General features: G+C 35.3%; 1 protein-coding gene across 1 annotated transcript in view; it reads right to left on the bottom strand.

Annotated features, from left to right (window-relative positions):
• The window catches only part of ZBTB20 (zinc finger and BTB domain containing 20), a 763,926-nt gene that overhangs the window by 540,622 nt on the left and 196,217 nt on the right, over positions 1-27,087 (bottom strand). The window contains exon 6 of the mRNA XM_047100214.1: positions 18,525-18,570. The gene's annotated coding sequence lies outside the window, so the exon portion shown is untranslated. The remainder of the gene's footprint in view (positions 1-18,524; positions 18,571-27,087) is intronic.

Here is a 27,087-nt window from a genome sequence, read left to right as displayed (position 1 = left end):
TCTCGCTAGGGGTTTGATTTATTCTATGATGCTTTCACTGATTTAATCATTGCTGGAATTATCAAAATACAATAATTTATTCTCACAAGTAAAAAAGTTTCTCGAGATTTTCCTATGTCATAAACAATAGACATCAGTGATTGATAAATAAAAGAAAAATATGCCATTTTGACATTTTAGTTCTTATTCTAGCACTTTTTTTTTCTGCCTTAGTGCTTTAGTGACTTCCTATAAAAAGTTCAGGGGACAAAAAAGTGACTCTTTTATTTCAAATAATGAAATAAAAATTTATTTTCATGCCCCAAAATAAGTGTTAATAAATATTTTTAAAACATATAATGCACAAAAATAAATTTTTGTTGAATTAAAGATGTAAATATTGAAAGAGACTAAATCACCAAGGTACTAGAAAAAAATATGGATAATTTTTTGATAGGAGTTTTCTATACCATAAAGGAACTAACTGATAAATCTAGCCACAGAAAAAGTCTATAGTAAAAGTCAAACAGCAAATTAAAAACTAAAAAATGTTATATTTTAATTTTTATTATTTTTTTAAAGTTAATTTATTTATTTTGAGAGGGAGAGAGAACGTGCGTGGGAGAATGAGTGGGGGAGGGCCAGAGAGCAGGGGAGAGAGAATCCCAAGTGGGCCCTCACTGATAGCCCCAATGGGGAGCTGGAACCTGTGAACCATGAGATCGTGACCTGAGCAGAAATGAAGAGTCAGAAGCTTAACCAATTGAGCCACCCAGGTGCCCCCAAAACAAAAATATTTTAAACACCCCTTACAGAAAGTGTTACTTTCTGTGATATAAACACCGGTTATACACATCAATAAAAGATTTTATAAAAACCTCTACAGAAAAAGTAAAAAAAAAAAAAATTAATACCAATTTACAGAAAAAGAAATACAAACACTAGTAAACACTTTAAATGTTTTTAAATCTAACTCATAAATTAAAAGAGCAAATCAAAATAATGATAAAATATCATTTTCACTTTTCAGATTGGAAAAAAGTTGTTCAAACTCAGTTTTGGTGAGGTTGTGGAAAAGCAGAAATTCTCATACACTGCTGTTACAAGTATATATTAGAGCAATGTTTATGAGGGGGGCACTTGGGTGCCTCAGTCAATTAAGCTGTCCGACTCTTGATTTCAGCTCAGGTCATGATCTCACAGTTCATGGCTTCAAGCCCCACATCGAGCTCTGTGCTAACAGGACAGAGTCTACTTAGGAGTCTCTCTCTCTCCCTCTCTCTCTGCCCCTTCCTCACTCGCATGCACAGTCTCTCTCTCTCTCTCTCTCTCAAATTAATAAACTCAAAAAAAACCAATGTTCATGAGGAAAAATTCTTAATAGCCATAAACACTTTAATTATGTAAATATTCTAGATTATATTATGTATATTAAAATGAGTACAAAATACATGTAGAAGGCTGTTTATTATAATATTTTTGAATAGAAAAGAAATTGGAAATAACCGAACATCCATAAATTAGGCACTAGTTAAGTACATTTTGTTAAATCTATAAAAGAAAATATTAGGTAGCAATTAAAAAAGATGATACAGCATAATATACTATAGTATAAATACCATAAAATCTCTGAGATATGGTATTAAGAAAACAAAGAAAATACATGGGAAACTGGAATGATATGATTTTCTCTGTATTTTTATTTATTTGTTTTTCCCTCTCTATTTTTAAAATGAAGGTATGTTGGCACATTTCTGTACATAAATACACTTGGACCTGTTTAACTCTGGGAATAGCACTGGAAGTTGAGGAAGAAATATTTTTCATTTTATATCCTTGTGTACCACTTTATTTTCAAAATTTTTTTACCATTTGCATGCATTTTTAAGATAAAAATAGCAAAAATGATTGTTCGGTGTTATAGAGTATAAGGAAGAAGAGTACCGCATTGCTCATCCCTCACTCTGTACTTGTCTAGACCTATTCGCTGTTTCCATTTCCCCATCTATAAAATAACTGAATTACATTAGAAAGATGATATGTAAATTATTTTATAATTCTACAGTTTATATTTTTACGTCTTAAAAATCCAGTACAGAATAGTGGATAAATACATTTGAGATTTCAATACCTACTTTGAGCATCGATAGCTACTACAATGAACAAATCTCTATTTGGTACTTTGTAGACAAACTGTATTCATGTCTTTATGATGACAGAAAATGATGTATATTGCTGAAAATTTTGACAGGCTGAATAAACTAAATATACTCACTGTACAAGTAGTGCTTCTGGGTCTCAACAGGTCTCAGGTGTTGAAATATGCCAAACAAAACTGATCAGAAATGTATTTCTTATATGCTTTACTGCCAACTTCTAACCTTGGCCCAGCTGTTTTCTTGAATTTGTCATTGATATATGCTCTCAAATACACAACTTGAGTAGAACAAAATGTCAAAATGGTTTATAATTTCAGGCATATATTGCCATACACACTCTTTAAGAGTACGTGATATTCTATAACATTTTAGTGCATGATTGCAAATTATAAGAAGTGCTCTGTATCTTTTTAATTTGTAGTACCTGAAGCTGCAGTATGATAATGACCTTCTTCCATTATGACTTAACATTCTGGTCACTTGGATAGTTGTTTTTAAAAGCAAAATTTCTCAGTCATGGTTTGGATGACAAATATTAGCTCATTTAAGTTACATAGTGAAGATTTTATACTGTGTTTTTTTTTGAGAAAGTAGTTCTTTCCTCCATTTCTGGTTGCCATGATTGTGATAAGAACAGCACCATGATTCATTCAATGGTATCACTGATAACAATGTTGTGTTATCAATCACATCATAGTTTCGTTTACAAATTGGAATGGAGGTAAAGCCTATCAAAAATTGTATTTAGAGATTTTTTAGTTTCTCTGGTGAAAAAAAAAATTAAGCCCTCTCATCTAAAAACTTAATCGTTTCTGAAAATGCTATTTGGCTCCATTTTTCAAATGCCCACAGTAGACTGTCTACTTCCTTGTGCATTTTTTCATATAGTATCAGCCTGGGTCATGGTAATGCTGTCATCTGTTACAGCAGCAAGCAATGGGAAAATAATAATGCTGTGAGTGTAATGTTGATTAGACACATTAAACTCAGGAAAATTCAATCAAATCTCATCAATTTCAATAATTTACCACTACACGTCCTTGTCTAGTTAGAGATAAACAATTTAATTTTGAATGAAGCATTTGGAGAAATTTCTACTTTGGAATGAAAGTAAAGATGAAAAGAACAGATTTCCTGTACTCACCTGAAATGGAAAGATAACTACATATTCTTGAAAAGTTCTGTGCTAAATCTTGGCCTGCTATGAGAGTAATACTTAAAAAAAAAAAATAAATCTAAAGATACTCAGTTTGACCGTCCACTTTCACTTATGGCCTGGATACACAGAAAAAGAGATAAGGGGGTGATGTTACTCCTAGAAAAAATGATTTGCCAAAAGGATACATGATGGTTCAAGAAACCCTGTGCCTCCTTTACTGATTCCTGTTACCAGAGCATGCAATGGAACTCAAAAGGAAAGCTAAGAGTAGCAATGAATCCAGTCCCTCTGTGGCCAAACCAACTTTGTTTTTCACACACAGCAAGTTTGTTAAACTTTAAGGAGATACAGTTGAGCATTTTTAGTCCATTTCTGAGTGCTTACTATTGCTGTGTTTACTATCAGGATAAAGAGGAAAATCAATTTGTTGCCCTGAAGCATACCTCTTAATTATACATCATTAATAGCTAACAGACAGCTCCTTGCTCCTCAACTCTAATACATATACACGTTGGGAGCACAATTCTGAGTAACCTGTAAGAATACGGAGATCAAATTTCTCGTACTCCAGATGTTCCCTTGACTGGATCCTTCATATTATTCAGCATTAATTTAGTTCTGGTATTATTTCCTCAGAAAGTCCACTCATGATCATTCCCCGTGCCCCCAGCCATTCTTCATCCTATTTTTTGTTGTTGTACTTCTTGAATAGCACACACCACTTTCTAAACATATTTATATATTTGTGAACATGAAACTGCTTATGGTCTCTGCACATACACACACACTACCACCCCACCGCTGTATTAACTCCATGAGGTACAGGATCAGGGTCTTCTTGTTTAAAATGTTTGTTTGTTTATTTGTTTGTTTGTTTATTGTGAGAGAGACAGCATGCACCAGTAAAGGAGGGACAGAAAAAGAGGGAGAGAGATAATCTCAAGCAGGCTCTGCGCTGTGAGTGCACAGAGCCCAACCCCAGGCTCAATTTCACTAACCGTGAGATCATAACCTTAGCCAAAATCAAGAGTCTCATCTCAACCAACTGAGCCCCAGGGTCTTCTTGTTTAGATCTCTATTTCCAGTGTCTGTGACTAGGTCTGACTTTCCCTATTGTATTAAGAGAGTGATCCATACCAGAGAGAAATCTGCAATTCGGTAGAAGGATACTTTGCTCTCTTTGGTTCTTCTAGCACCAAGAACAAGCCAAATTAGAACAGGTTAATTCGGGAGCACCTGGGTGGCTCAGTTGGTTAAGTATCCAACTCTTGATTTTGACTCAGGTCATGACCTCAGGGTTGTGGGATTGAGCCTCGAGTCTGGCTCTGGGGTCCCATACTGAGCATGGAGCCTGCTTGGGATTCTCTCTGTCCCTTCCTTGCTCTCTCTCTCTCTCTCTCTCTTTCCCTCTCTCTCAAAATAAATAAAGAAACATAAAAAAAGAATAGGTTAATTCAATTAATGTAGTTTGGGTGCTAATCACAGTTTTGTAAATCAAAATCACATTTTCACATTTAACTACATTACTATTTCAGAAAATATTTAATTTTCATTTTCACCTCTTATTTTATCCTGATTTTTTTGCTGGAAAGGAAGTCTAATACCTCTAAATTTTTATGTCCTATTAGCATACTATTATGTGTTAACCAGAACACAAGTGTACCATAAAAGCTGTAACTTAATAGAATTGTTCAGCAGATAAGACTGGTCATAATTCATATAACCACTCTCCTAATTATCTATTTTTAAAATTCAAATTGTTGATTTATTGAGTATTCTTAAAGAAAACACACTTGTAACAGACCATAATCATGAGGTGGAAAGGACCAACAAATGCTTTCACTTCTATTCCATTTCTTTTAGGATTCGCTCTACTTTGCTACCTCTGTTGGCCCTCATCTTAATAGTAGTCTACTCCTTATGAGAAACAAAAAACACCGTCCAGAACTTGAGAATCGACTTGGAAGAAGTACAAAGAATGCAAATGTTTCAGGTGGGCAGAGCTGAGCTTACATTCTGTCCCAGTCACTAACTGGCTACACAGAGTTCAAAACTGACCTTTCTGAGCTGAGCCCTGCGTTTTCAATCTGGTCCTGGAAACTCACGACTTCCAGTTATGAGTATACTTAATGGCTATATATTTTTATAGATAGCCAAATGGATGATTCTCTAATAAAGACCTTGCCTATGCTAAATACAGAGAGAGATTAGTATAGCTAGTTCATGGTTTCAACAGCTAAAATCTAGCATAATGACTTTGTCACCCTACAACACTAAATTTCAGTTGCATACCTGGTTTACACAATCTGGAGACGATCATGAAAAAATGATTCAGGTTATGAATAAAACTATTTTAAAGTTGTACTTTATGAGATATTTGGTATCTCAACACACATGGACTCACAAAAAAGCTGAATAATACTCAAGTCAGTTTTTAATTTTGCACTGCACCTGTGGAGTAACTGTAACCCTGTGAATTACCGAGTCTATGCCTCAAGTTTAGCGTTTATAACAAAGAGAAGTTTCAGTAGTTTAAAAGAATATGCAGGAGAATGACTCATGATTCAATTAAATCCATAAAAACACCAAAGAGCTAAGGCAACAAGTATTCTATAAATTCTGAGCAGATAAATTTTGTCAACTGCAGAGCAGAGAAAGGATCAATATGTGAAATGTAAATAAGCCTTCCACAGATATTAACTATAGAAAAATAAAGTTACTCTCTATAGTAGGTTGAATACTGTCCCTCACAATCTCATGTCTACCTGGGACCTCATAATATGATTATTACTAGGAAATGAGGTCTTTGCAGATGTAATTAGTTAAGCATCTGGAGATGAAATCATCTTGGATTTAAGGTGAGCCTTAAATCCAATGACTGGTGTCTTTATAAGAAGAGGCGAGAACAGAGAGACAGAAAGAGGAAAAGGCCATATGAAGATGGAGGCAGAGTATGAGCTCATGCTGCCAAAGCCAAGGGATACCTGGGGCCACTAGAAGCTGTAAGAGGCCAGACAGACTCTTACATAGAGCCTTCAAAGGGATGTGGCCATGCTGGACCTTGTTTTTGGACTTCTGGCCTCCAGAACTATGAGAGAATAAATTTGCTTTAAGCCATCCAGTTTGTGGAAATTTGTTACAGTCCAGTCATCCTAAGAAAGTAATACACTCTCTCTGTACTCCATAAAAGTAGAAGCTGACACAGCAGTTTCATGAGAGTAAATGGTGACCTCAAAGTCTCCAACTGATAAGGGCATAGAAGTATGAGGAAAGATCAAAGAGAAACTTACTGGGAGGTTGGGGTGATCATTGCTAGTAGTCGTAACTCAACTTTAAGAGGAATATACTGCCCACTATTTAGAGTTGTTACCCCTTAAATCCTATGGAAAGATGCTATCCCAAAGTAGTGTAAACTCTTCTAATCCTATACTTACAAGAAAGCCAAAGACTGGTCTTAAACAGGTGCTGGTCATTTTTTCTTAAGAAAATGATGAGATGGGGCGCCTGGATGGCTCAGTTGGTTTAAGCATCTGACTTCAGCTTGGGTCATGATCTCGTGATTCATGAGTTCGAGCCCCACATTGGGCTCTGTGCTGACAGCTCAGAGCCTGGAGCCTGCTTCAGATTCTGTGTCTCCCTGTCTCTCTCTCTGCCCCTCTCCTGCTCTCTCTCTCTCTCTCTCTCTCTCTCTCAAAAATAAATAAACATTAAAAAATTTTTAAAAATAAAATGAGATAATAAATAAAAAGATATTTAAAAATAAAATTATGAGATTTATATTTTTTAGAATCCTAAGTGAAATATTGACATGAATAAATAATAAATATTTTATGATGGTGCATGATCAATGGAACAAATATTCTTAAAATCATTTAAGTAAACATAATTTAAATCAGCTAACAAATTAAAAATTATTTACGCTGTTGAAGAACTGGATTCAGAAAAATAAATATACCCATTTCTGATCAATGGAAATTTAAGTATGACATCAAGTGACAAATATACAGGGGAAAAAATCAATTTCTTTTGGCCTAGGGTTTATCCTATCCTGACATTGGCAAAGACACTAATAAGTATGTATCGCTTTGCTTGAGGTATCAGACCAGCATTATTAAAAATTATGTTTGTCTCCTAATATCCAAAATTAATCATTTTTTAAAAATAGTTCTGAACTCACCTATCCCATTTGCTATATAAATTTAAGACATCATAAAAGCAACATGTTTAGGTAATTTTCAACTCACCAATTTTTTCTGTAAATACCATTATTTTCTATACTTGCTTAAATCTCAAAATTCAAAACTTACATTTTTTATCTTTAAAAAGTTATGTACTATAGTACAATCCTATTTTTATCTTCTTAACAAAAAAATGAGAATAGTAAATAGTGTGAAAGTTTCAAATACTTTAAAGAAAATGTATTTTGAGAAATAAAAGATTTATTCATACATTTTACCCGAAATATACAGAAATGCATATATTTAAAACATTAGAAATTAAATATTTTCAAAAATTCCCTTAAAGACCCTCAAAATCATAAGAATGCTACATGCAGATATCCATCATTAAATGTTGCATGTTCAAATCAGGAAATATTGAAGGAATTATCCTTCTAGGAAGCAGCAAGTATCAATTATTATTTTTCTCTCTTTTTTTTAACCCAAGAGATATGCAGTAATCACTGACTATTAGTAAATGAAATTGTTTCTGTAGTTAGTACATTTTAGTTAGCCAACCTTCTGATCAATCTTCTAGTCATCAAATATTCTAAAGGTGGGAAAAAATGGTTCTTAAAACTCAGAGATGAGTTCATTTATATTCAAATTGTTTTCGGAGACTTGGTCTCTGAACACTGTATTAGCTCAGCAAGATGTAGCAGATTAAGGTATTTATTATAATCAGGTGGAAAGTTGTGGGTTCGGCTTTCGGCTTTGTCCAGCAAAGCCAGGACGGCAGAAAGCATTACTCAAGACTCCATGCAAGTCAAGAGAGGAGAGAGGGAGGCTAAGGGAAATCTCCCTGAGCTGTGCTCAAACTCCTGTATTTACTGAGCATGCATTCAGGGAAACAATGTGCAATACGTCAGTGGGCTACGTGCCAGTAAGAACATACTGAAAACGTGCAGAAAAACAAGTTAAGACAGGGTAAAATATTCCATGCGATAACATGGTCTAAGGAATTTATGAGTATAGGCAGGACCGAACCCCTAGATATACATTAACTAGATAAGTGAAGTGAGTGCCCCCTAGATATACATCAACTAGATAAGCGAAGCACAACCCACAGTTTTCAGCAAGGCCAGAAAGCAGCGTTCTGCTTTGCAACGCGTTCCCTATAATCTCCTAATCCAGGACATAGCAATTTGATTTCCCACAAAAGTGAATACAGTTATGTCAATAGCTAGAACAATTTCCAATGAATGAATGAATGGATGAATCAAACATATAAAGGCAATGTTTAAAATGGATCAATATAAAAAATTAAAAAAATAAATGGATCCATATAAAACAGTTGCTCTAAATATATAAATTATTAATATTAAATAGTTATATTTCAAATGAAAGAGAATTGAGGAGCTATTAAGTTATGGAGGAGCAAATGATTCAATTATAAATATTAGTAAGGACTAGGTTATGGAGTGTTTCTTAAATTCTTGGTTTTATTAGAGCAAATAATAAAAATGGTAGGGGAAGAAGGATCTATATAGACCATGTTAAACATTTTAGTACATGGTTTCAGGGTAATATTATGATAATGAGGATAAAGGAAAAGAAAGAAAAGGAGGAGGAAAAGAAAAAGAAGAAGGAGAAGGGCTAATTGTATTTTCAGTCTTTGGTGTACTGTCATCTCTAATATACAGATGAGCAAACTGAGCCTAAAAGCACACAGGGGCCTGCTCAATTTCTCATAACCAATAATATGGAATGCAGAAACTTAAATCCAGATCTTCTGTTTGTAAACCTCACACTCCTTCCACCATAATGTATTGTGTCTTTGTTCCCTGAAACAAGAAAAATGTACTAAAATCCTTAAATACTATGGTTAAAATAAAAATCCCCCAAAATTAGTGTTGAGAGTGCCGTAATATTTACAAAAGTAAAAATCAGTTTTTAAAAAAATACTGTTGTTACATACCTTTATAGAGGACAAAATCCTCTTTTTTTTTTTTTTCAACGTTTATTCATTTTTGGGACAGAGAGAGACAGAGCATGAACGGAGGAGGGGCAGAGAGAGAGGGAGACACAGAATCGGAAACAGGCTCCAGGCTCTGAGCAGTCAGCACAGAGCCCGACGCGGGGCTCGAACTCACAGACCGCGAGATCGTGACCTGAGCTGAAGTCGGACGCTTAACCGACTGCGCCACCCAGGCGCCCCGACAAAATCCTCTTTGAATCACCCTCAATTTTTAAATATAGATTACTGGCAGTGAGAAGATGCTCCCCAAACTGTTTTGTACCATGAAGGACAAAAATAAGAAATTACAGAAACATAGGAGAGCCTAATTTAGATAGGAGAAGTCAATGAAGTTCTCTCTGACAAGGTATTGTATAATAAATAATAATATAATACTTCATGGAATTTATAGTCTATCAGAGGAGAAAAACTTTCAACTAATAATTACATAACCACCTCTATATTTACAACTGAGGACCATTCATTATCCTTGATTATTCACACAATTCCATACTTAACTCATTTGTTCATAGAACTCCTCAGCCTGAAAACAATCTCCTTTCTCTTTTCAAGTTACTTCTGTCTTATGTTTCATGTTATTTCAAGGCCTAGTTCAAAGTCTCACTTCTTACTTGCAGCTCACTGAGCTCTCATCTCCACGGAATATCTTTAGTACTTAATGACTTTTTCAGCAATGGCAAATTGGTTTCATCTTACATCCAACTTCCATCAGTCGGTAATGGTCGTCTAAAGTGTTGACTTCAGGAGTCTTAGATCAAGTTCTGGGTTAATGGCAGAGAGAACCATGACAGATTGTGGTGATGTACTTCATGGGCACCGAAGGGAAATAGGAGGATATCAGATCCAGGGCATTTATTTGACAGGAGTGCTGATATTTTCACTTTTACAGCATTCGTTTGACACCACACCAAATCCAGGTCTAAAGCATGAATTTAATACTGAGGGTGACTTATTTTCTTTTATTTTTAAATTTATATCATGTCTCTTCAAGAATACTGGAAGATTCCTACAGTCAAGGACCATCTATAACTCTTTTTGTCCATAGTGTCTAGGCCGGCCTTGCAAAGTAGGCATCTGCTGATGATAATGAAATTTCTTTTTTTTCATAATTCACTATTACTATTATTCATAAACTCAATTTGTCTCTTGGTTTCTCCCAAAAGATCAATGTCAAAACCATGTTAAAAGGACTCTGTAACATGAACTATAAACTTTAAATACATTGTCTTTGTCATCTCCAGGTTGAAATGAAACACTAGGAAATTGGTAATATTTAAGGGTTAAATATACGCCTATCAAATAATATAGTGGGATGAAGAGAAGATAAAGTAAATACACATTTTTAAATGGATTTAAACCTTTTATAAAAATTCCGAATCTGTATCTTTTAAAATATATTTTGTATATTTAGTATGTCCTAAAATTTTTTCCCGTTTTTAGTAGGCTGCCCTTCTTGCACATAATAAGTGTTGAAGAAATCCATGTCGATTGGAGTTACATTAGAGAAATAGTTCCATTTTACATTTCCCCCCTGCTAAGCAAGTGTATTTATCATATTCCATAACAGCTCACAGTTTGTTATACATTAACTGCTCATTCTCTGTGCCAATAAGACTGTGCTGGAACAGCAAATGAATTTGGTGCGTTCATTTAAATGATTCTGCAAACCACAGGCTACCCAGTTGTCTAATGATAAGAGAGCCCCAAAGCCACCTGATCACCATTATACTCCCTTTTTTTTTTTTTTTTTTTTGGACTAGCATGGTCAGTACTGTCAGGATCCCGATGCTGAGAAGAATGAGAAGGAAAAGTATACTTCAGACATAATCATGAAAAGGGGGCTTTATTAATTCAGGCACCAATGATGATGTGGCTAGATTGGAAGGAGAATGGAATATAGGGTCTGAAGTGCTTTATCTGCTCCAAGACCAATGCTGGTTTTGGCACTTCTCTCACTCTAGTGAGTTGCAAAAAAACAAGCAGGTGCTAGCAATCTGAGAGACCACATGCCAGCTACAGCTGCTTCAAACTGATTCAATTACATCTGCCTGAATAGTCCCAGGACATCAAACCAGTTGAAGAGATCCATAGGTTGCAAGGAGACCTAGTCTGTCCTGAGACAACCACCTGCAAATATCTCCAGGTTCGGATATGAGTGATTGTTCTACCCTGAGGCACAGGAAAAAAGACGGGTGGGGGCACAGGGAATGTGATTTTAATTCACTTTAAAATTAGAAATTGGTTGGAGAGAGCACAAAAGACCCCTTCTAATTTTCATGTTTAAAATCTGACAGTAGCTGAGGTCTTAAGGATACCTTGAAACAGCCTGGTTTTGTGAGAACATTTCCCAAATCATTGGGTACAGCACATTTACAGAACATGCTCTTGGGATCCGGACTTCGCTCCAAACCTTGTTTGTACAAAAAGGGGCCAAGCAGCTGGGAAATTCTGGAGTGGAGTGTGTCCTCATTAGTTCCCATCTGCCACCAGAACTCAGCTCATGGCAAGTTTGGCTAAGTCCTGGTGTACTCAGGTCCAAATGTGGGTCAGTTTTAATTACACTATACAGAATTCAGTGTGCAATTTTAAATCCTTATTATACAGCACAGAGGAATGGGCAGCTCTCCAGCTAATCAATTTTTTAAAAGTACATATATAAAATTTTTAAACCAGGGTAGACAGACAGTGGGTGGAAAAAATCTTATAAATGAGTACAAGGGTTACTTAAGAGAATTATTAGTGAAATTAGGTCATGAGCAAGTTCTGCTTTAAAACCTCAAAGTGAGAAACAAACTGTTCCATGGGTAAGATACGAAACTTAAATAAGGTACACAATGCCCCTTGCTCTGGTAGTTTGCATAAGCAACAAGGCTGCAGCCAGTTTATAGTAAACACCTACAGAGGCACTAGCTTTCCCGTAAGCAGAGATATTTCCTACACTATCATTCTTCACACCTCATCCCTTTCAATGTTTATCACTCGTGGCAGGAACTGTAAAAAGGGGGCAAAAAATCACAAACTACCTGTTAAGAGTAAAACAAAATCAAAAATCAAATATAAGGGAGAATGCACAGAAAGCGGAGCAGTGTGCACATGTGCTGAGTAGCAGACCCTGGGCACGACTTGGCTCTCAATGCCGTCCACACAAACTGGGGCCAGGATCAATCCATGCAGTCTATGTTCAGAATCCATCCTGTCCAAAGGCTTCATCAGGTGCGGAAGAGCTAAAACACTAAGACTTCAAAGACAATTATCAGCAAAAAAACATCAGGAGTGAAGAGGTAGGCAGCCAGTGCTGGGCATTTAGCAATAATAGCACAATGCACCATTTTCGAGGGATAAAATGTCCTTTGGCACAAGCCCTAATAATGACAAAAAAAAAAAAAAAGGAAGAACTTCCTCGAAGTATTCTGGGGGCTTGTGACTGAGTTGTTATGAAGATCATCCATTCAAAATGCAGCCTGGAATTATGTGGGTTCAAATACTAGCAATTTAACATGTACTAGCTGTGTGATCTTGGACATATTGCTTATTCTCTCCAAGTTTAAGCTTTCTCACCTATAAATGGGAAAAGTAACATCACCTAATAGATTGTTGTAAGGACTATCAATAATATATATAACACATCTGAAATACAAAAGTCACCCCATAAATGTTAACTATTAACCCGACTGTTATGAGTTAAATTGAGCCCTCTCCTCTAACAAAACAAAACAAAACAAAACAAACAAACAAACAAAACAGGTAATCAAACTAAAATAAGATAGATGGGGTCCTAATCAATATGAATAGCGTCTTTATAAAAAAAGGGAAATTTGGATACATAGATCAGCATGGAGAGACGATCATGTGAAAAGACACGGGGAGAAGATGGCCATCTAATATAACCATTAAGAGAAAGACCTGGACGAGATGCTTCCCTCACAGCCCTCAGAAGGAACTGACCCTACCAAAACACTGATTTCAAACTTCTGGACTGGGAGAATATGGATTTCTCTTGTTTAAGCTGCCCTAGCAAACTAATACCTAACTAATTAAAAATTTCATTAATCATCAATGTTTACTTTGACTCATCATGATCAAAACTGTACACTTGACATCAGGCAACACAACTTTATGAACTCTGCTGAGTAATGGTCTATTCCATGTATTATCTAGTGCTTTTCCCCTTCTTTTTTGATTGTTGTTCGGGCAGATACTGTTGCAATATAAATAGGATGACAGGAAAAAAAGATGGTTTACCATAATTAAGATCATCTAGTTTTTATTAAAGATAAGTAAGGGAAAATCATACACACAAATTCATAATCCACTTTTCTACTGTTGAGGGAGTTTGCATAGGAGAGTATCAGGATATTTTACCACACTAATTTCCTTCTTAAGGAAAAAAAAATAAAAGCCTCACACAGCCATTTACTCATTGCCAACCATGTTCCCTACATCTGAGGCCGCTTACACTGTGACACCCTTCCCAACAGAACCACGTTCAGTTCACTAGGATGCATATGAGTCCATGGTTTAATGGGGAAGACTGGTTCTTCCCTGTTTGCAAGAGATTGTTTTCCTGGAGTTGTATCAACAGACCTTCCATTGAAAGGCACATTTCCATAATACAGACATTGAAGTGGATGGGATTATCCTCATCCTAAATTTTTCTTTAAACAGCCCCAGTCTTCTACAGACATGTAGCATGTATAGTTAGAAATGGTGAGTCTAACCATGGCGAACTGAGATACTCAACCACCATCACTGAAGATTTAACTTTGCCAGAATTAATTTTCTTGGTGAGTGAATCCTACACTTCCTCCCAATTCCTATACAGCACATCATAACAACTTTTATATTTTAACAAGAGGAGAAAGAAGAAAATTAATATGTAGGGAATACTGGGAACACTAGTGAATGTTGCACACTAAATAAAGCATTTTGTATACCTAATCTACTTTAATCCTCACATCTATCATTGAAAAGGTAGATATTCTTATCATTATATTTTAGACAAAAAATGAGGTTTAGTAAGGTCAGGTAACCTTCCTCAGGTCCCACAGCTACTGAGGTTTTGGACTAGGATTTCAATGCAGGTTATTTGGACTCCAAAGCTCCTAAATTCAAATTCAGGCAAGAGATTTAGAATCCAGATATCCTAAAAGGTATTTGCAATCCAGGGACTCCTTTAAAGCATCTGAAGTCACAAAGATAGTAAATGTCTTGCTAAACTTGACTCAATTTATCCTCTTTAAGAAGATATCAATTATTCACAAACACAAACTGAGAAGCTTTAATAAGCTTAGATAAAATTAACACCATTATAAAAATACCTGTAGGTCTTTTAGATTCAGTACTATGATAGTTTTTCTTATGGTTAATATTCTTGCAACTTGACCTAGTCCATTTACTTCCTGGAGATAAACAATCAGCTCTCAAATCACTAGTAAGAAGATATTCCACATGAGGTATCTCACACTAGACCAAAAATCAAGAGTCAAATTTACATCTCTCACCTACTGGGCTGTATAACACTGACAAGTACATGAATTTTTTCTGAGCTTCCTTCCTCACCATGGATATAATAAAGATGTTTGACAGATGACCATTAAGGTCCCTTCAAGTTCTAACACTGTATGACATTTAGAATCTCTTCTTAGGTATAAGAAGCAGAGGTAAAATTGGATAAAACCTCTAAAACAATCTATGTGACAATGACCAGGCCAGGATCTCTGCTTTCAGGCAATTAGATGTCTTTCTTCGGTATCTAAGTTATAGTAGTGGTGGTAGTGATAGAAATAATAGTAGTATAGTTAAGATTTATTGGGCATTTGCTATGTGCAAATCATCAAACTAAGAATTTTACATGTATTGTCTGATATCTAACTTGACACAACACTATATGAGGTAGACACTATTATTTTTCCAATTTTCCAAAGAAGTCACAAAGGAACAGAAATATTAGATATGTTGACTGGGCCCATACTCATGATAAGTGATGAAACCTAAAAGAGTTCTAAACATATCTTTGCTTCCTGTACTAGTCTGTATGCTCTCTGAGGACAAGAACTTTGCTTTATTCATTTAGCTTAGCACTGTGTCTGACAAATAGTAGGCATCCATTTACTGTGTAGAATAAAAAGAAGAAAGAAAATGAGTAAGGGAGGGTGGAAGGGAAGGAAGGTGAAAAAGAAATTATATTTAGACATTCTTAATAAATGTTGACTTTCTTCCTTTATTTCTTTAACTCTAACATCACAGAAAAATCTGTAATTATGCCCAGGAATCCTGGCGCTTGGTGATTTCTCCTTCCTGGGGATTCCATACTATAATTTCTGGTACAAGTCTGTGAAACAGCTACCATTATCCGATTTAGTAATCTAGCTAATCAATGTTCTTACCTCATCTCTTAATTTCTAATGTTGAGACTAAAAGAAGAATATAGTTTATTCTACCACACTAAGCTTCAAGGGAAAAAAAAATGTCCTTGATACTGGCCTCTCACCAACTGGTGTAAACTAAGGTGAAAGAAAAACTGTTCCCAGAGGAAAGGTACTTCCAAGCCTAACAGTACCTATGAATAACATTAATTAGTGGTACCAAAAATTGAGAAACATAAAATAAGAAAAATGTTTTGATGCACTAGAAGGACATTGGCTCTTACTGCACCCTCTGCCATTGTTACGTGACTGCCGAATGCCACACAAAATGGATCTCGAGAAGGGCTTATCCAAGCAGGTCTTAACCACTCCATTTTGACTGTACCTCTACTTGGCTTTATCTCTACTTATTTACAGTTAGAATTTAGTGAATAGCAGAAACCATAATTATAAACATGTATACAGTAAACATAGGACCCATTACTTAATGTTTAGCAAAAACAGTTACAGATTTTTAATATAATCTGATCTTATCTGACCTGAAGAAAGTTAACATACATTTTACTTTTGTGTTTTCAGTGAGGTAGAGATTGGGAATGAGGGAGACGGTGATGAAAGAGAGACAGAAACACAGAGAGAAAGAGAGAGAGAGAGAGAGATGAAGAGAAAGTGATTATTCAGGGAACCTATGGCATTGATCATACAACGCAGAAGATTTGTTTATTCCTATGCTGCAAAGTATTTCTAAAGTTACAGTAACTTAGTCATTGAATGCCTCAGCATTGTGCAAAAAAACAGGTATAATATACTTTTCTCATACTCAGCAAAAATATATTGCAAATCGTGTTATGTAAATTCTTAATTATAATGAGGATCAATTCTTACATATTCATTTCTCATTTTAAGGACAGAATTTATCAGTAGTCTCATCTCTGTCTAATCAGCAATATGAGAACTAGAAGTCCAGAGACCCATTCAGAATATATAAGAAGTAACAAATTTCTAAGACTCTCTATTCCTCTGTTTCTAATACAACTCCAGACATGTTTTATTCATATATACCCTCATTTCTTAATGACCACCTACTATGTATAAAACATTGTATTATAAGTTGATGATTAAAAAAAATTTTAGATGGATCAATAAAAAGAAAAGATATACAAGTTCTAAGATTTTGTTACTAAATACTAATGGAAACTCCTTAGGCTTTTTTAAAATATAGTACTCTTAAGGAGAATAATGCAAATTATTTGAATAAGTTTTCAATATCAGGAATTTGGGACTACCAAATAAATTATTTACTTAAGGACGTTTTTTTATATTAAGTTGCCACTTTTTATTTTGCATTTAAAGAGCTTCACCTAATTAGTATAAGACGCAGTTTCTCATAGCTTTTCTACACTAAAAATTTAGATATTTATCAGAAAATAGAGCTATTGACATCTAAAACATCAACACTTGGGAAAAAATACCAGGTGACAATGATTTGATGAAAGTAAATATTAATATTCCAGCCTTAAAATCCTCACCTGGATTTTAGCCCCTTTTCTAGGACTACCACAAAGTAAGTTTTACTTTTTTTTTCCTCTCTCACTTCCACCCAACTGCAACAGACACATGCACAAATCAAGAAATCATCTTACAATATACCCTTAAATTTTCTGAATATGCCCCATGTGTCCACTAATAGCCAAATGCTTTCAAATCTGTTCAGCTAAATGGATCAATAACTACATCCAGCCTCATATAGTGGGGTTGCCAACATGGTGAAACTGAGCCAAACACAAAATGTCTCTACCAGGACCAAAATCATTATCCACCCAGTAATCTAGAGAGATCGACTTTCCCAGGTATCCCTTAGAGAAGTTAACATACACATTATCTAGGGCAGTCAACAGCTAGTTAAAAAAAAAAATGAGACTCAGAACGAAGGATTTGGAGAAAATAATGAGTTTTATAATAAACCAATGTAATAGTTCAAGGTCTATATCAAGTAGGAATCCTTCACACTCAGAGTACACAAAATACGTAACAGCACGAGCAAACTGCTAACAAGCTTCTCTGTGCACTCACTCATATGACACAGCTGCAAGAAACAATTGAGCAGGTGCAACCAAGCTTTTGAGAATTCCTGCCTGTTGCCCAGGAACCACAACACTGCACAGTTGAGATTTTAAACAGGTGCAAACATTTTTTTTTTCCATTCCTGTAGTGCTTGAGACAGTGCAGCAGACAGTACATCTGCAACCACTCCTTACCTAAAACAACCACCACAGAAAATAAACTCACAGCAACAAAAAAAGTTTGAAAACAAAACAATAATGTCAAAAACAGTGGTTTTGCAATAGTCTCTGACCCCATATCAGCAGTCGCTTTAATAGAACAGTTCCATAAAATACTCTCTAATCTCTTCACCAGATGAATGCTTTGTAATTAAAATTATTCTGCCTCATCAAATCTTAGAAATGTTTATTTGATTCTTACAATAGAGTGAAATGCAAGGTATGTATAAAATGCACTTCCCTCTGAAGCTGTCAGTATTAATAAGTACTCAAAAATTAACATTTTCACATTATGAAATCTGTAAGCAATTTTAAAATACAAAATTGTAATAACTTGCAAGTTCATACGTAGATTTACATAACTATTGGTAATTCATATACATACCTGTGCAGCTATGGGGCACAGACAGACGTGCAATCTACCAGGCACTCTGAAATGCAAAAGAAATATATCATATAAGTAAAAATTAATTTTCTAAGTGGAGCCAGTATTTATGCTGAGGCAGTCTCTGCAGAGAAGTAGAAACGACTGCTGTCCTTAAAGAGGTAGGTAATTTTATATCTATATTTTCCCCAGATGATATTTCAGATCACCCCAAATTTATATGTGTGAATAAACACACACAAAGAGTCCCTTAGCAGTGTTATCAAAAACAAGTACCAGCAAGGGACTAAGACGCATCATGGCCCCTGAAACAAAATGCTTTCACTAGAGAATAAGGTAAACACTTAAAAATGATTTTTTTTATTCTTTCAACACTATTGCTTTCCTAAAACAAATATGACGCTACTCTCTAAAAATGAAACCACTCAGATTCATCTGCGCTAAGTTTGGATTGAACACTTGTGAGGAAGAAAGGTGCTTTTCATAGGGCAGTCCACAAACAGGCATAAATAAATAAATAAATAAATAAATAAATAAATAAATAAATAAATAAAAGTAAGCCTTGAATGTTCATTAACTTCAGGTTATAACAGCGATAGAAATGAGTGTTGTTTACCTACAAGAGAGAACACTAAAGTCACACCAGATAGAATGCCCCAACCCAACACACTTTAAGAAAATTGCCAGTGATGTGGTATCAATACAGAAGGTAACGGAAATTCTTCCGGCTCAAAGTATGCAGAGTTTACAACTAGACCTGAAACATATTTGTTTGTAGGTGGAAACTGTATTGCAACAAGTAACCTCTGAGCTACTGTGACCCTTGAAAATATTTCATAATTCTTTCTGAAAGCAAACTGAAGTGTTTAATTTATATACTTCTGAACATAGTGAATGAAGGTAACATATTCAAGTCAGTAGGTCTACTGAGTTAACCCTTGCTGAAAAGCGTGTAGAGGAAATAATCCATTTGGATGGTGACTCAATGAAACACCATCTTCATACACTTCTGATGGGAGTGTTAATTGCTACAAATTTTCTGGAAAACGATTAGGTAATGTGTATCAAAATTTTTACTCCGTCGTTTTTAGTACTAGGAATCTATCTTACATAACTGGAAACCATAAATCTAAAAAAGAAAATTTGTATGATAGCAAAAAACTAAAAGCAAACTAAATGTCCAACAGTGGAAAAATAATTAAAGCATGCACATCCATGTAAAGGAAATTTTGCAACACTCCAAAAGGTAACTTGTGGTACTATAATATTATATAAGCATATAGGGTACCAGTTGCATAAACATACTGCAATTGTGTAGATGAGTACAAAAACAGAAAGAACACACAAAAATATTGAGTGATTATATCTGGATGATAAGACTATGGATAATTTTAATTTTTGCTTTTTTAGTTTTGTATATAGTTAAACTATACAGTAAACATTAGTTTTATAATAGGAAAAAAATATTAGTTGGTAGGGTAGGAATAAAAGAAAAAAGTTACAGACTGCCATATGGAAATCATAAATCTAACCTTCATAAGTGAAGTAAATTAATTCAGTCACACATAAAATCCACAAAGTATACCCACAGTGAGAAACTCATTCACTGCTTCCTCAGAGGGGTACGGCCAGGGTCTCTTTCATCCCACTGCTTTAGAATCTACACCAGTAATTCAATAACACATTTTTAATCATCTTAGTTAAACTTCTTTAATTATGCAGAGTGAAATGATGGCAAGAACAATTTAGGACTGCAAATCTGTTCAACCTATTACAGACTAATTTATTCACTAAGTCAACAACATTTAGTGAGCATCTAGTACACGCAAAGGGTTGTATTTGGCATTATGATATGCTAACAGATAAAACAGAACATATCTTACCCTCATAGAGCTAACTATGTAACAGTGCTAAAAAATATGTTCACACACCTTCCTATTAATTTTGCTGTCAATCCAACACTGTTCTTAAATAATAAAGACAAACAAACAAAAAAACAAAATAAAACAAACAAAAAACCAAAATAAAAAATATGTACATATAGCTCATATAACACAATACAGTTTAAGGTATTTAAACATCTGTATTTAAACAGATATGGTACATTTTATTTTTTATTTTTTAAATGCTTATTTTTGAGAGAAAGAGAGAGAGAGAGAGACAGAGAGAGACAGAGGGAGAGAATGAGTAGGGGAGGAGCAGAGAGAGGGAGACAGAAGATCTGGGGCAGACTCCGTGCTGACAGCAGACAGCTCAACGTGAGGCTTGAACTCGCAAACGTGTGAGATTAAACTGAAGTCGGATGCTTAACCAACTGAGCCACCAAGGCGCCCCAGATATGGTACATTTTAAAACAAGAAAGCATATATCAGACATCTCCTTTCATATTATTGCACAACAACTGATACTTAGGTAACATCCAAGAAAATGTCATGAGTACATGAGTGTGTATCACTTATAAAATACCCTAATAAATTAAGTGTTTAGTTTTGTTTCTTACGTGATCTATTTTTTGTTAATACAGAATTATATAACAGGAGACCAGTTATGAAGGCATATTAACCCAACCTCAGATGCCAGATGTCTAACTAAGCTTGTCTCAGATTATGTAAGGCCACACAAAACATATGCACAATTATTAACAGCTATAGTTATTTATTGGCAACTAAAGTAAATAAGTGGTTACTTGCTAACCTTGCCAAATGTACTGTTACAATACTACCAGGGAAAGGAAAGGAGATAGGAGTGGACAGACTAAATGCTGAGGGGATCTCTAACAGCAGAAGGTGGCGATGGAGGTGGGTAAGACCATTTTTGTTGTGCAGATAAAGTGATGCAGCAGAGTTTCTCTTAATAGCAGCTCAGCTTCCTTTTGGCCTGTAAGCATAATGTAACCATCATGTGCCCTTCTGAAGCGAGTGACACACGATGGTTTTGAGGTTCGGTCAATGGGGTCAGCCTGTGTGAAGTGGTGCCAAGAATGGAGAGAAGCTACTCATATGACCAATTATCTGTAGTTCTGTCCAGAGTTCTGGACAGCATGAGAGTTATATGAGGTAGCACGGTGGTTACGAGATTAGCTTTTGCCATCAGACAAACCTGCAATTGAATTCCAGCTCCCGCTCTTCAACTGTGTGGTGTTGAGCAAGTGACATTTTCCCTGTCTGTCAAATGAAGATCATGTTACCTACCCTGTAGGATTGTTTGTGCCTATTACATGTTAAAGGCATGTAATGGAACCAACACAGTTCCTGCTATAAAGTAAGCATTGCTGAAGGGAGGCTATTAGTTTGGCCCTAGTTGTGTGAGAAAAAGAGAGGATGTCTGTCCCTTTAAGTTAAAGTGGTAAACTAAACAGCAAGTAAGGAGATAGAAAGCAAGCTTACTCAAGATATCACTCTATCTTCCACAGCTCATCCAGGAGCCAGTATGGATGTTCGCAGAGTATCTCTGAATCAGGAAAACACTGTAACAATAGTAATAGCCACAGTACCCAGCCCTAACCAGCTTTTTAAACCACCATTCCTATTACTGAAGAGGAAGGCAGTAGGATCTCAGTAATATATGCCCATTTTTCTGAGTGAAAATGAAAGTTTATTTTCCATACTTAACTGAAACAATCCAGGAAATAGAAAATAAGGATGACATAAATGTAATTATTCAACTGGAATTAGGCCAAGGTGTTGTGGGCCCTTAACAATAACATGTGGCAGAATCACATTTTCATGTTTTCTAAAGAGACCCTGCAAATGACATGAGCTCACAAAGAATACAAAGTTTGCAAATATAATGAAAAATATTATAGTCAGTTTTTCTCTCATGGTTTGGAATACGTAAGTGAGTGTATAATGATGTTGTTATGACAGTCCTGAGTTCTGTTTTGATTTGGAGGACAGCACAGATCTAGAACTGTTAAATGGTATCTTGAGAGTCCCTAGAATAGTTTGGGTCACATGAGGGTGAAGTTGCTATCAGCACCATTCCAGATGGAGATATACTATAGAGGATTTGTGTTAAGTTCTTTTTACTTGCAGGCTGGCACAGCTGTATTCCCCAGTGGGGACTGAATAAGTCCAATTCCATGCTGTGAAGTGCAGGAAAGTTTATCTTCCCTCTATACTGGTTAGGCCTGACTAGACATGGAAGAGGGGGGTAATCGGTGGTGCCTCCTGGGCCATTAATAAATTGAATAGCTAATTCATTTAAGGCACTGAAAAGGGCCTCAGCAGGGTCTGCAGGGGACAGTGGCTCCATAAAAGAACTCTGAACCTAAATTAGACTGCAGACCATTTCCCCAATGACCTAGTGAACATCCTTAGGAACATCTTAAGTGCTTTACATTTTAAGTTTGACCTATTTTGAGAAATGACATTATGTGATCCAAAATATTTTTATTTTATTTCATATGTGTTTACTTTTGGATCCACTACCGAGCTGAGCTTGGTGCTCTATCATTGTTACATTGTTATTATAAAATGTTGAATTTAATCATCAATAGAGGCAATTTAATTTTTAAAATCGAGATGCCCCAATTTCTGTGGTTTTATCTGAACAGAAAGCCTATGAAGAATAAGAGGAATTATAATTTTAAAAGTAGACTCAAAAAACTAGTTAATTATGCTTATTTTTATAAATTACTAAGCTAGATTTAGCCCTTCACACATAAAAAAATCTATCTTCCTATCAGAAAGAGGAAGTATGAGAAGCAACAGTTATCTATTTATCTATTCTGTGAAATGGAAAGAGATAAAGGGTAATAAGGAAGGAAAAGGGAACCATACAATAAACACCCATTAACCCAAGAGCACAGCAGGTCTGTCTAGACCTCAGGTCAGACCAGCTATAATGAAGCCACTACCTGTATGAAAACCTAAGCTTATTAAAAAAAAAAAAAAGTGAGGTTTGACTTTTCTAGTATTAATGGTTACCACTTAAAATGAAACAATATCAAATTTTATGTATAAACATGATGAATTTGAACTCTCACATAGAAGCCTGATCTATAATATATTATAAATAACTCTATTCTGTAATCCACACTTCACAGTTTATTAAGGAGAAAATAGTTTTATTAAACAGATGATATCTTAAAATTTAAATTCTTTAAATCAAAGTTTAAGAGCTAGTCAAGAAAATGCACAAAACTAGAATTTAGATAAAAATTGGGAATTATATCCTCAAATATAACTTGACATTATGATTATGGAAAGAACTTATTCTTGGACAATGTGAAAATTCTACTGACCTGCAGGTACACATCCCTGGGGTATCAGTTTAGATATTTTCTTCCTCCAGAGTCTGAAGCCCTGTCCTTAATCTTGTCATAATAATCATAAGACTGCATTGTAATTGCCTTTAATAGAAGACATGGGAACAGCGGTTTTGTCTCATTCATTGTTACATCTCTAGTCCTTAGTACAATACCTAAAAAATAGTAGGTATGGCTTAAATATTGGTTAAAGAAATACTGAACGAATTGGGTTACCATCTGTTCCCGATGATTAAGAAAATTTACACTGCATAAAAAAAATTAAGGAATTACATTCAACTTTTAAAGGACTAACCTTCCAAACCTCTTTTTACTTTCCCCTCCTACTTTTCCTCTTATTTTGTAGAAAACTAAATGATGACAATCCTAGTCTCAAATATTCACAACAGATTAGAAAGCCTGGTTGGTGTGGCCCCAGGGTGGGCAGGGGAGAATGCTCCAAATCCCTCTTGTCCACAGACACATTGAGTCATAGATTTCCGCAGTCCCTGACCAACTGCGTGCTTCTATTCTCTCTGAGAGGCCACCTCCAACTATTGTTTCTGAGACAGATCCTGCCATTATTTTATTCTCTTGTAGCATTTATGACAGTTTGGATTATTCATGTGGTCATGGGTTTATGTGTTTATTCTCTCTTTCCCCAACTAGGTTGTACACTCCATAGAGGTCACATTATTTAGTTTGGCATTCCATATCCAGGGTCTAGTTTTGTGCCTGACACACACAAAAACACTCAATTACTATTAGTCAGATGTATAAATATGAGGCTTGGAGCAGCAGGTTTCAATCAAAAGAGACTGTGAAATCTGATAGGTAACAGCTACCCCTACCATTGTTTTTTCTACATTCCAACTCTGTCTACCACTTGGAAACCTCTGTGCTGTAAGAATGCTTTAATTATAAATTCCATTCAATCAACAGCAAGTCAGGAAAACTTCAGAAGCAATTCTAGGTAGGCTGAAGGTGGAATATCTAGGAGAAGGAATGGAATTATAATGAGAACAGCAACCACTTCCAATTAAAAGTTTGGGTTTGAATTCCAGCTTCCTAAGTGTGTATCCTAGGGGAACTTACATAATCTTCCTAATACTGTTTCATCTTATTTAGAATGGGGGGATTTTATCTAAAACACAGAGTTTTTAATGGCAATTGAATGAGATTATATATATGAAAGCAGCTGGTAGTATAATTTATGGCATTTAGGAAAAGGGGCTGGCTACAAATTAGTTCCTTTGCATTGGCCAGCCAGTCTGCAGCAAGACAGAGAGATGATTTGACTAAAAGCCCAGGAACAGACATTTTGGATGGAGAAAAATGGAAGAAACAAGAGCTCAAAGGCAGAATAAAAGCAAGTAGGTGCTAAGGACTATAACTAAAAAAAGCATAAGACAGACTAGTAGGACTATAACAACAGAAATGGAAAGAGATTTTAACATGATAGAAAAATTGCCAAGAAATCTATTAGCTTTTCACTTACGTGATACAGCATTCCCCACATATAAATAAAATAATTGCCACTCTTATAGTTAGGAGAAAAATCAACTGAAATGTACATTAAACACATATTAGAGGTTTAACATTCTTCACATGATTTCATGTGCTGGAAACTCAGCCCGTGTAAATATAGCCACGAACTTTATTATTTACTATGATAAAGTAACAGCATATCCTCCTGTATGTACTACCTGCAGAGCTATAAAAGGCAAATGTGTACTTGCTCTTTAGGTACAATTACAAGGCAGCACAATGTAGAAGTAGGACCTTTCTTTGCATTCTGTGCTTATCAGACAGTGGCTACCATCACTGAAAAAGAAACAGTATCATCAAAACTTCATTAGAAATTCTTTTTTCCACTCTTAGGTGCTTTCATTTTTCTCACTGCTCTAGTCAAACTTATGTCAGCTCCCTTGTTAAAACTGTTTTCTAAATCAGTGTCTTTCTCATCCGTGCATCCGTGTGTGTGTGTGTGTGTGTGTGTGTGTGTGTGTGTGTGTGTATTCTTTGAACTGTTCTTACACAAATCAAAAAAGAGAATAAGAGGTCTTAGATGTACTGCATACCAAAAGTAACCACCATGGCTCCATACTTGCACCTCAAGGAATGCTGACCTGGTATCAAAAAGTTTACCAAAAGAGTCCTTTTGAGTTTATAGCATTTGCCCACCTGTGGTGATAAAATGTTTTCTAAAGTCTATGTTCTCTTCAAGACTGTCATCTTCATGAGGGCTGAAATCGTGTCTATTTTTCTATCTTTCATAGCATCACGACTTCGTTCAGGGATAGGCACCCAATATACAGCCACTGAATATTTCATTCACTTATTAAACAAAAATTTATTGAGTATTTACTATGTACCCGTCATTTCTCTCGATAGCAAAGATACAGGAATGAATAGATGAAAACTTTTGGTCTCATGGAGATTACATTTTTGTGTGGCAAGTGACAATAAGCAAGAAAAAAAAATAAAATATATACAATAATAGACAATCATCCATATTGAGGAATTAAAATAAAGCTAGGAAGAGGAAAATAAATGTTGGGATGGAGGAATTGGGGGGTAAAATTTTAGAAAGGGTAATGGGTGATGATATCATTGAAAGATCACATTCAGGTAAAGACCTGAAATAAATCAGGGAATGAGTTAGGAAGATATTCTTAGAGAACAGGTATTCAAGCCAAAGAAATAGAAGTCGAAAGGCCTTCTAGGAGGAATATGCTCTTCTGTTTCCTATAAAATGTCAGGCTAGATTGATAGAGGAATGTTCCTTTTATAACACAGAGGTGCTACATTTAAAAGAGAAAACACACAAACACATATACAAACAGAGTCTTTTAAATGTTTGATCTCACAAGAAAGAAATTAAAATTACAAAAAGATAGAAACAAAAAGGAATATAAAGGACAGGGCATTTGGCATATTACTATGATGCTGCCACAACACTCAAGGGTTTTATGCAATTCAGTAATTGCATATTCAGTCAGAGACACAAAGCAAGTTTATGATAACTGCAATCATAGAGAATGGCAACCAAGTAATATACCTGGACTACCTAGAAGAAGCAAATCTACTCTGCTAGAACAACTTCAACAAAGCATACTGCAATGAAAAAGAACTCACATAGCAAAAATATCAAACACATGAAGAAAGGTTTTCCCATAAATAAGTCAGAAGATACAAAAGTGCTTTATATTAATTATGATCATTAAGTTAGAAAATGAACAGAGCACAGTCTTAAGAACGGAAGTAACAACAGTAATCTCAGATTTAGTGGGGCAAAATGTTTAAAATGCTAAG

The sequence above is a fragment of the Lynx rufus genome, unplaced genomic scaffold (genome assembly GCF_022079265.1).
Source record: "Lynx rufus isolate CCGP_SWC_20201006 ecotype Redwood Valley unplaced genomic scaffold, mLynRuf1.p SCAF_5, whole genome shotgun sequence".
Lineage (NCBI taxonomy): Eukaryota > Metazoa > Chordata > Mammalia > Carnivora > Felidae > Lynx > Lynx rufus.
This window is presented reverse-complemented; position numbering and strand designations above follow the sequence as displayed.